This window comes from Arachis ipaensis, chromosome B3, assembly GCF_059453495.1.
Source record: "Arachis ipaensis isolate K30076 ecotype BB chromosome B3, ASM5945349v1, whole genome shotgun sequence".
NCBI lineage: Eukaryota > Viridiplantae > Streptophyta > Magnoliopsida > Fabales > Fabaceae > Arachis > Arachis ipaensis.
In genome coordinates, this window is record NC_142438.1 from 121,712,119 (window position 1) to 121,723,774 (window position 11,656).

The window sequence follows — 11,656 nt, forward strand, 5'->3', positions numbered from 1 at the left end:
AAAGCTGTCATCTAGAATCTTTGAACCAGGACAGAAGGTCCTGTTGTTTAACTCTAGACTCAGGCTATTCCCCGGGAAACTGAAATCCCGGTGGAGGGGACCATACGTGATTACAAGTGTGTCACCATATGGTTATGTGGAGCTTCAAGATATTGATTCTGATAAGAAGTTCATTGTCAATGGACAGAGAATCAAGCATTATCTTGAAGGCAACATTGAGCAAGAATGCTCAAGGCTGAAGCTAGATTAAAAGCTCAGCAAGGTCCAGCTAAAGACAATAAAGAAGCGCTTGCTGGGAGGCAACCCAGCCATGGGGCAACAATCCTCTAAGCATTTTGCCCTATTTCTATTTTTATTTTTATTTGTATAAAGTTCATTGACAACAAGGTAAATAATCATTTACAGAAGACCTCGGCACACAAAACAGAGAAAAAGATCTCACTGGCAAGAAAACGCCAGTAAAAGAGCATTTTGGGCGTTCAACGCCCAAAATGGGCATCCACTGGGCGCTGAACGCCAGTGATAATAGCAGCTGGGCGTTCAATGCCAGAAAGGGGCACCCACTGGGCGTTGAATGCCAGTAATGGCAGCAGCTGGGCGTTGAACGCCCAGGAGAGCAGCAATTGGGCGCTGAACGCCCAAAATAGGCAGTGTTTGGGCGTTCAAACGCCAGGACAGCAGGGAGGAGCCAAATTCATTTTTTTCCACACGTATTTCCATTTTAATTTCAAATTTTATGCTTCAATGCATGATTTTTACATGAACATATCAAGAACCCTGATTTCTAAAAATCCTTAATTTCTAAAAATCCATCTTTCCAAATTCAATCCAACTCTTTTCAAATCTTTTCTGAAAACAAATCTATCTTTTTCACTCTGAAATCTTCTCAACTAATCCATATCTTTTTCAAATCTCCATATTATCTTTTTCAAAATTCAAATTTATCTTTTTCAAAAATCTATCATATCTTTTCAAAATCAAATTATATCCTCTATCTTATCTTTTTCAACTCAATCTTTTTATCTTATCTTTTCCAAATTTTCGAAATCCCACTCCCCCCATCCCTTTAAATTTGGGTTCGGCCACCCCCTCCTCCATCAACAATTGCACCTAGCTCTCCTTCTATCCCTCTCCTTTCTTTTCTTTTGCTTGAGGACAAGCAAACCTCTAAGTTTGGTGTGTTTATTCGAGATCACTAAGATCATGGCTCCCAAAGGAAAACAACCCACTCCAAGAGGCAAGAAAGAGAGCGTTCCAAAACCACTTTGGAATCAAGGGAAGTTCTTATCTAAAGAACATTCAGACCATTATCTTAAAGTAATGGGTCTGAGATCAGTGATCCCGGAAGTTAGATTCGATCTGAAAGAAGATGAATATCTGGAGATCCAGGAGCAAATTCGAATCAGGAACTGGGAAGTCCTAGCTAATCCTGAAACGAAAGTAGGAAGGAACATGGTCCAGGAGTTCTATGCTAATATGTGGCAGACTGACAAGCAAAAACTATCTGGAACTGCCTTCTATGAATTTCGGACCATGGTCAGAGGGAAGATTGTTCATACCACCCCTAACAAGATCAGAGAGATCTTAAAGCTACCTCAACTAAAGGATGATCCAGACTCCTTCAACAGGAGGATGATGAGAGCAGACATTGACCTGGATAAGATTCTAGAGGACATATGTATCCCTGGAGCCAGGTGGACCACCAACACAAAGGGTGTCCCAAATCAACTCAAGAGAGAGGATCTCAAACCAGCCGCCAGAGGATGGCTGGACTTCATTGGGCGTTCTCTATTGCCCACTAGCAATCGTTCTGAAGTCACAGTTAAAAGAGCAGTGATGATCCATTGCATCATGATGGGGAAGGAAGTGGAGGTTCATCAGCTGATTTTCACTGAACTCTACAAGATTGCTAACAAAAATTCAAAAGAGGCCAGGTTGGCTTATCCAAGCGTGATTTCTCTGCTCTGCAAGGACGCTGGAGTAAGGATGGGAATAACTGAATATATCCTAATTGAAAAGTCAATCACCAAAGCATCAATGGAGAGACAACAAGCACAGGAGGATCCCATCAAGAAGAGAGCACAGGAATTCCTCCCAGAGATCCCTCAAGCTGAATATTGGGAATATCTTGAGACGTCCGTCACCAAGATACGGGAAGCTATGGAGCAAATAATAAAAGAACAGAAGGAACACAGTCAAATGCTGACCTATATGTTTAAAGAACAAGAGGAGCAGGGGCGTGACTTAAGGGAACTGAAGCGCCAAAAGTCTTCTCTTGTAGGACCAAGCACCCCAAGGATCAGAGGAACCCCCGTGCCCCCAGAATAAAGGTTGTTAATTTCCAATTTCTGCCTTAACTCTGTGACAGTGTCCTTATAAAAGTTTACCTTAGAAGTCATATAATAGTAATTAGTATCTATTTGATTTTATCTCCAATTAAGCTATAGTTTATTTTTCTCATCATCATTAAACATGAATAAAATAGTAGATCTTTTGAATAAGAAGCAATAAAATTTCGAGTTTAATAAAAGAAATTCTAATTGGTTAAATGTGGTGGCAATGCTTTCTATCTTCTGAATGAATGCTTGAACAGTGCATATGTCTTTTGAATTTGTTGTTTAAGACTGTTAAATATGTTGGCTCTTGAAAGAATGATGAACATGAGACATGTTATTGATAATCTGAAAAATCATAAAAATGATTCTTGAAGCAAGAAAAAGCAGCAAAGAATAAAGCTTGCAAAAAAAAAAAAGCAAAAAAAAAAAGCAAGCAGAAAAAGCCAAAAGCTCTTAAAACCAAAAGGCAAGGGCAAATAAAAAGGATCCCAAGGCTTTGAGCATCAGTGGATAGGAGGGCCTAAAGGAATAAAATCCTGGTCTAAGCGGCTAAACCAAGCTGTCCCTAACCATGTGCTTGTGGCGTGAAGGTGTCAAGTGAAAACTTGAGACTGAGCGGTTAAAGTCAAGGTCCAACTCCAAAAAGAAGAGTGTGCTTAAGAACTCTGGACACCTCTAATTGGGGACTTTAGCAAAGCTGAGTCACAATCTGAAAAGGTTCACCCAGTTATGTGTCTGTGGCATTTATGTATCCGGTGGTAATACTGGAAAACAAAGTGCTTAGGGCCACAGCCAAGACTCATAAAGAAGCTGTGTTCAAGAATCATCACACTGAACTAAGAGAATCAATAACACTATCTGAATTCTAAGTTCCTATAGATGCCAATCACTCTGAGCTTCAATGGATAAAGTGAGATGCCAAAACTGTTCAGAAGCAAAAAGCTACTAGTCCCGCTCATCTAATTAGAATCTGAGCTTCAATCAAAAACTCTGAGATATTATTGCTTCCCAACCTATTAGTCTTCTATTTTATTCATCTAGTTGCTTGAGGACAAGCAACAGTTTAAGTTTGGTGTTGTGATGAGCGGATATTTTATACGCTTTTTAGGGATAATTTCATATAGTTTTGAGTATGTTTTAGTTAGTTTTTAGTCTATTTTTATTAGTTTTTAGGAAAAATTCATATTTCTGGACTTTACTATGAGTTGTGTGTTTTTCTGTAATTTCAGGTATTTTTCTGGCTGAAATTGAAGGAGCTGAGCAAAAATCTGATTCAGGCTGAAAAAGGACTGCTGATGCTGTTGGATTCTGACCTCCCTGCACTCAAAGTGGATTTTCTGGAGCTACAGAACTCGAAATGGCATGCTTCTAATTGCGTTGGAAAGTAGACATCCAGGGCTTTCCAGAAATATATAATAGTCCATACTTTGCACAAGGATAGACGACGTAAACTAGCGTTCAACGCCAGTTCTCTGCCCAATTCTGGCGTCCAGCGCCAGAAAAGGATCAAAAGCTGGAGTTGAACACCCAAACTGGCATAAAAACTGGCGTTCAACTCCACAAATGGCCTCTGCACATGAATTGCTTAAGTCTCAGCCCAGCACACACCAAGTGGGCCCCAGAAGTGGATCTCTGCATCATCCATCATAGTCTACTCATATTTTGTAACCCTAGGCTACTACTTTAGTATTTAAACAACTTTTAGAGACTTATTTTGGATCTCATGACATTTTAGATCAAAACTTTGTATTCTCTGACGGCATGAGTCTCTAAACCCCATTGTTGGGGGGTGAGGAGCTCTGCTGTGTCTCGATGAATTAATGCAAGTATTTCTGTTTTCCATTCAAACACGCTTGTTCCTATCTAAGATGTTCATTCGCGCTTAATTGTGATGGAGGTGATGATCTGTGACACTCATCACCTTCCTCAAACCATGAATGTGTGCCTGACAACCACCTCCGTTCTATATCCGATTGAATGAGCATCTCTTAGATTCCTTAATCAGAATCTCCGTGGTATAAGCTAGAACTGATGGCAGCATTCATGAGAATCCGGAAAGTCTAAACCTTGTCCGTGGTATTCCGAGTAGGATTCAAGAATTGAATGACTGTGACGAGCTTCAAACTCCTGAAGGCTGGGCGTTAGTGACAGACGCAAAAGGATAGTAAATCCTATTCCAACCGGATCGAGAACCAACCGGTGATTAGCCGTGCTGTGACAGAGCGCGTGAGCGTAGTTTTCACTGGAAGGATGGATGGTAGCCATTGACAACGGTGATCCACCAACACACAGCTTGCCATAGGAGGACGTGCGTGCGTGAACAAGAAGACAGAGGAAAGCAGAGATTCAGAAGACCAAGCATCTCCAAAACTCCAACATATTCTCCATTACTGCATAACAAGTAACCTTTAATCCATGCTCTATTGTTTATTTGCAATTCAACTGATAAACATAATTGACTTCCTGACTAAGATTTACAAGATAACCATAGATTGCTTCAAACCAACAATCTCCGTGGGATTCGACCCTTACTCACGGGAGGTATTACTTGGACGACCCAGTGCACTTGCTGGTCAGTGGTACGAATTGTGAAAAGTGTGATTCATAATTCGTGCACCAAGGCATCACCCTTGTCGATGGCTGCATCCTATTCCCCTCTGTGAAAATGGTTCGATGCACTGTCACTGCATGACTAATCATCTTGGAGGTTCTCGATCATACTGGAATAGAATTTACTATCCTTTTGCGTCTGTCACTACGCCCAGCACTCGCGAGTTTGAAGTTCGTCACAGTCATTCAATCCCAGAGTCCTACTCGGAATACTACAGACAAGGTTTAGACTTTCCAGACTCTCATGAATGCCGCCATCAATCTAGCTTACACCACGAAGATTCTGATTAGGAGATCCAAGAGATAATCATTCAATCGAAGGTAGAACGGAAGTGGTTGTCAGGCACGCGTTCATAGGGAATGATGATGATTGTCACGTTCATCATATTCAGGTTGAAGTGCGAATGAATATCTTAGAACCAGAATAAGTTGAATTGAATAGAAAACAGTAGTACTTTGCATTAATTCATGAGGAACAGCAGAGCTCCACACCTTAATCTATGGAGTGTAGAAACTCTACCGTTGAAAATACATAAGTGAAAGGTCCAGGCATGGCCGAGAGGCCAGCCCCCATGATCTAAGAACTAGGCGTCCCAAGATGATCAAAGGATCAAAAGATAATCCAAAGATGTCTAATACAATAGTAAAAAGTCCTATTTATACTAAACTAGTTACTAGGGTTTACAGAAGTAAGTATTTGATGCATAAATCCACTTCCGGGGCCCACTTGGTGTGTGCTTGGGCTGAGCTTGAAGTCTACACATAGAGAGGTCATTCTTGGAGTTGAACGCCAGCTTTTGTGCCAGTTTGGGCGTTGAACTTCACTTTGCAGCTTGTTTCTGGCGCTGGACGCCAGAATTGGGCAGAGAGCTGGCGTTGAATGCCAGTTTGCATCGTCTAAACTCGGGCAAAGTATGAACTATTATATATTGCTGGAAAGCCCTGGATGTCTACTTTCCAACGCAATTGAAAGAGCGCCTATTTGAGTTCTGTAGCTCCAGAAAATCCATTTTGAGTGCAGGGAGGTCAGAATCCAACAGCATCAGCAGTCCTTCTTCAACCTCTGAATCTAATTTTTGCTCAAGTCCCTCAATTTCAGCCAGAAAATACCTAAAATCATAGAAAAATACACAAACTCATAGTAAAGTCCAGAAATGTGTATTTAACATAAAAACTAATGAAAACATCCCTAAAAGTAACTAGATTCTACTAAAAACATACTAAAAACAATGCCAAAAAGCGTATAAATTATCCGCTCATCACAAAACCAAACTTAAATTGTTGCTTGTCCCCAAGAAACTGAAAATCAAATAGGATAAAAAGAAGAGAATATACTATAAATTCCAAACTATCAATGAAACATAGCTCCAATCAGATGAGCGGGACTTGTAGCTTTTTGCCTCTTGAATAGTTTTGGCATCTCACTTTATCCATTGAAGTTCAGAATGATTGGCTTCTATAGGAACCCAGAGTTCAGATAGTGTTATTGATTCTCCTAGTTCAGTATGATGATTCTTGAACACAGCTTCTTTATGAGTCTTGGCCGTGGCCCTAAGCACTTTGTTTTCCAGTATTACCACCAGATACATAAATGCCACAGACACATAATTGGGTGAACCTTTTCAGATTGTGACTCAGCTTTGCTAGAGTCCCCAATTAGAGGTATCCAGGGTTCTTAAGCACACTCTTTTTTTGCTTTGGATCTTGACTTTAGCCGCTCATTCTCAAGTTTTCACTTGACACCTTCACGCCACAAGCACATGGTTAGGGACAGCTTGATTTAGCCGCTTAGGCCAGGATTTTATTCCTTTAGGCCCTCCTATCCACTGATGCTCAAAGCCTTGGGATCCTTTTTATTTACCCTTGCCTTTTGGTTTTAAGGGTTATTGGCTTTTTGCTCTTGCCTCTTGGTTTTAAGAGCTTTTGGCTTTTTCTGCTTGCTTTTTCTTTTTCTTTCTATTTTTTTTCGCTTTTTTTTTCTGCAAGCTTTGTTTTTTGCTGCTTTTTCTTGCTTCAAGAATCATTTTTATGATTTTTTAGATTATCAAATAACATGTCTCCTAGTCATCATTCTTTCAAGAGCCAACATATTTAACATTCTTAAACAACAACTTCAAAAGACATATGCACTGTTCAAGCATTCATTCAGAAAACAAGAAGCATTGTCACCACATCAATATAATTAAGCTAAGTTCAAGGATAAATTCAAAACTCATGTACTTCTTGTTCTTTTGAATTAAAACATTTTTCATTTAAGAGAGGTGATGGATTCATAGGACATTCACAACTTTAAGACATAGTTACTAACTACTAATGATCATGTAATGAAGACACAAACATAGATAAGCACATAACATAGAAGACGAAAAACAGAAGAAATAAGAACAAGGAATGAATCCACCTTAGTGATGGTGGCGTTTCCTTCTTGAGGAACCAATGATGTCCTTGAGCTCTTCTATGTCTCTTCCTTGTCTTTGTTGCTTCTCCCTCATTGCTTTTTGATCTTCTCTAATTTCATGAAGGATGATGGAGTGCTCTTGATGTTCCACCCTTAATTGTCCCATGTTGGAACTTAATTCTCCTAGGGAGGTGTTGATTTGCTCCCAATAGTTTTGTGGAGGAAAATACATTTGAGGCATCTCCGGGATCTCATGGTGATGAGCTTCATACGCCTCTTGAGCTCTATGAATGGGCTCTCTTGCTTGCTCCATCTTTTTCTTAGTGATGGGCTTCTCTTCCTCAATGTGAATGTCTCCTTCTATGAAAGCTCCAGCTGAGTAACATAGATGGCAAATAAGATGAGGAAAAGCTAGCCTTGCCCCAGGAGAGGGCTTTTCGGCTATTTTGTAGAGTTCAAGGGAGATGACTTCATGAACTTCTACTTCTTCTCCAATCATGATGCTATGGATCATGATGGCCCGATCCACAGTAACTTCAGATCGGTTGCTAGTGGGGATGATGGAGCGTTGGATGAATTCCAACCATCCTCTAGCCACAGGCTTGAGGTCCAATCTTCTTAGTTGAACCGGCTTGCCTTTGGAGTCAATCTTCCATTGAGCTCCTTCCACACATATGTCCATAAGGACTTGGTCCAACCTTTCATTAAAGTTGACCCTTCTAGTGTAGGGGCATTCATCTCCTTCCATCATGGGCAAGTTAAACGCCAACCTCACATTTTTCGGACTAAAATCTAAGTAATTCCCCCGAACCATTGTAATATAATTCTTTGGATTTGGGTTCTTACTTTGATCATGGTTCTTAGTGATCCATGCATTGGCATAGAACTCTTGAACCATTAAGATGCCGACTTGTTGGATGGGGTTTGTTAGAACTTCCCAACCTCTTCTTTGGATTTCATGTCGGATCTCCGGATACTCATTTCTCTTGAGCTTGAAAGGGACCTTGGGGATCACCTTCTTCTTGGCCACAACATCATAGAAGTGGTCTTGATGGGTTTTGGAGATGAACCTTTCCATCTCCCATGACTCGGAGGTGGAATCTTTTGTCTTCCCTTTCCCTTTTCTAGAGGATTCTCCGGTCTTAGATTCCATCAATGGTAATGGAAAAACAAAAAGCTTATGCTTTTACCACACCAAACTTAGAATATTGCTCGCCCTCGAGCAAGAAAAGAAAGAATTAGATGAAGAAGAAGAAGAAAATATGAAGAAGAGGGGGGAGGTGTGTTTCGGCCAAGAAGGGAAAGAGAGTGTTGTGTTGTGTGAAAATGAAGAAGAATGGAAGGCTTTATATAGGGAAGGGAGGGGGGGTTAAGGTTCGGCCATATGGGTTGATTTTGAATTTTGAAGGTAGGTGGAGTTTATTGGGTAGGTTTATGGGGAAGAGTGGGTGGATGTGAGTGGTGAAGGGTTAATAGGGAAGAGGGATGGAGGTGATAGGTGAAGGGTTTTGGGGAAGAGTGTTTATTGGGCATAGAGGATGATTGAGAAGAGGGAAGAGAGTGAGTGGAGGTAGGTGGGGATCCTGTGGGATCCACAGATCCTGAGATGATCCTGTGGGGTCCACAGATCCTGAGGTGTTCAAAGATTTACAACCTTGCACCAAATTAGGCATGTAAAATGCCCTTGCACACAACTCTGGGTGTTCAGCGCCAGGTTGGTGCCCATTTTGGGCGTTCAACGCCCATTTGTTGCCCATTTCTGGCGTTGAACGCCAGAACCATGCTTGTTTTGGGCGTTCAGCGCCAGCTCTTCTCCAGGGTGCAATTCTGGCGTTCAGCGCCCAGATGCTGCCCATTTTGGGCGTTCAGCGCCTAGATACTGCCCATTTTGGGCGTTCAGCGCCAGAACCATGCTCTGTTCTGGCGTTGAACGCCAGACAGGTGCTTCCTCCAGGGTGTGATTTTTCTTCCGCTGTTTTTGATTCTGTTTCTAAATTTTTTGTTTATTTTGTGACTCCACATGATCATGAACCTAAGAAAACATGAAAAACAAAAATAAAATTAGATAAATAAACATTGGGTTGCCTTCCAACAAGTGCTTCTTTAATGTCAATAGCTTGACAGTGGGCTCTCATGGAGCCTCACAGATGTGCAGAGCTTTGTTGAGACCTCCCAACACCAAACTTAGAGTTTGGATATGGGTGTTTGACACCAAACTTAGAGTTTGGTTGTGGCCTCCCAACACCAAACTTAGAGTTTGACTGTGGGGGCTTTGGTTGACTCTGCTTTGAGAGAAGCTTTTTCTGCTTCCTCTCCATGGATGCAGAGAGAGATCCTTGAGTTGTAAACACAAGGTTGTCCTTATTTAATTGAAGGATCAATTCTCCTCTGTCCACATCAATCACAGCTCTTGCTGTGGCTAGGAAAGGCCTTCCTAGGATGATGGATTCATCCTCTTCCTTTCCAGTGTCTAGGACTATGAAATCAGCAGGGATGTAAAGGCTTTCAACCTTTACTAACACATCCTCTACTTGTCCATAAGCCTGTTTTCTTGAATTGTCTGCCATCTCTAATGAGATTTTAGCAGCTTGCACCCCATATATTCCCAGTTTCTCTATTACAGAGAGGGGCATGAGGTTTATCCCTGAACCAAGGTCACACAGAGCCTTTTCAAAGAGCATGGTGCCTATGGTACAAGGTATTATGAACTTTCCAGGATCCTGTTTCTTCTGAGGCAATGTCAGTTGATCCAGATCACTTAGTTCATTGGTGAACAAGGGAGGTTCATCTTCCCAAGTCTCAATACCAAATAATTTGGCATTCAGCTTCATGATTGCACCAAGGAACTTGGTAGCTTGCTCTTCAGTGACATCCTCATTCTCTTCAGAAGAGGAATACTCATCAGAGCTCATGAAGGGCATAAGGAGGTTCAATGGAATCTCTATGGTCTCTAGATGAGCCTCAGATTCCTTTGGTTCCTCAGAGGGAAACTCCTTATTGATCACTGGACGTCCCAGGAGGTCTTCCTCACTGGGATTCACGTCCTCCTCTCCCTCTTTGGGTTTGGCCATTTTGGTAATATCAATGGCCTTGCACTCTCTCTTTGGATTTTCTTCTGTATTGCTTGGGAGAGTACTGGGAGGGATTTCAGTGATCTTCTTACTCAGCTGGCCCACTTGTGCCTCCAAATTTCTAATGGAGGACCTTGTTTCATTCATGAAACTCACAGTGGCCTTAGATAGATCAGAGACTAAGTTTGCTAAGCTAGATGGATTCTGCTCAGAATTCTCTGTCTGTTACTGAGTGGATGATGGAAAAGGTTTACTATTGTTAAACCTATTTCTTCCACCATTATTAAAGCCTTGTTTAGGCTTTTGATCCTTCCATGAGAAATTTGGATGATTTTTCCATGATGAGTTATAGGTGTTTCCATAAGGTTCACCTAAGTAATTCACCTCTGCTATTGCAGGGTTCTCAGGATCATAAGCTTCTTCTTCAGAAGATGCCTCTTGAGTACTGTTGGATGCAGCTTGCATTCCATTCAGACTCTGAGAAATCATAGTGACTTGCTGAGTCAATATTTTATTCTGAGCCAATATGGCATTTAGAGTATCAATTTCAAGAACTCCCTTCTTCATAGGCGTCCCATTATTCACAGGATTCCTCTCAGAAGTGTACATGAACTGGTTATTAGCAACCATGTCAATGAGTTATTGAGCTTCTGCAGGCGTTTTCTTTAGGTGAATGGATCCACCTGCAGAAGTATCCAATGACATCTTTGATAGCTCAGATAAACCATCATAGAATATATCCAGGATGGTCCATTCTGAAAGCATGTCAGAAGGACACTTTTTGGTCAGCTGCTTGTATCTTTCCCAAGCTTCATAGAGGGATTCACCTTCTTTCTGTCTGAAGGTTTGAACATCCACTCTAAGCTTGCTCAGCTTTTGAGGAGGAAAGAACTTGGCTAAGAAAGCCGTGACCAGCTTATCCCAAGAGTTCAGGCTATCTTTAGGTTGAGAGTCCAACCACACTCTAGCTCTGTCTCTTACAGCAAAAGGGAAAAGCATGAGCCTGTAGACTTCAGGATCTACTCCATTAGTCTTAACAGTATCACAAATCTGCAAGAATTCAGTTAAGAACTGAAAAGGATCTTCAGATGGAAGTCCATGAAACTTGCAGTTCTGCTGCATCAGAGAAACTAATTGAGGTTTCAGCTCAAAGTTGTTTGCTCCAATGGCAGGAATGGAGATGCTTCTTCCATGTAAATTGGAATTAGGTGCAGTAAAGTCACCAAGCATCCTCCTTGCAT

The 11,656-nt window shown here is 41.3% G+C and overlaps 1 non-coding gene across 1 annotated transcript; it reads left to right on the plus strand.

Moving 5' to 3' along the window:
- Positions 1–11,174: 11,174 nt before the first annotated feature.
- LOC148572288 (small nucleolar RNA R71) lies at positions 11,175–11,282 on the plus strand. Its single transcript, XR_015908694.1, has one exon. It is a non-coding gene; the product is annotated as a small nucleolar RNA R71 (small nucleolar RNA).
- Positions 11,283–11,656: the final 374 nt, after the last annotated feature.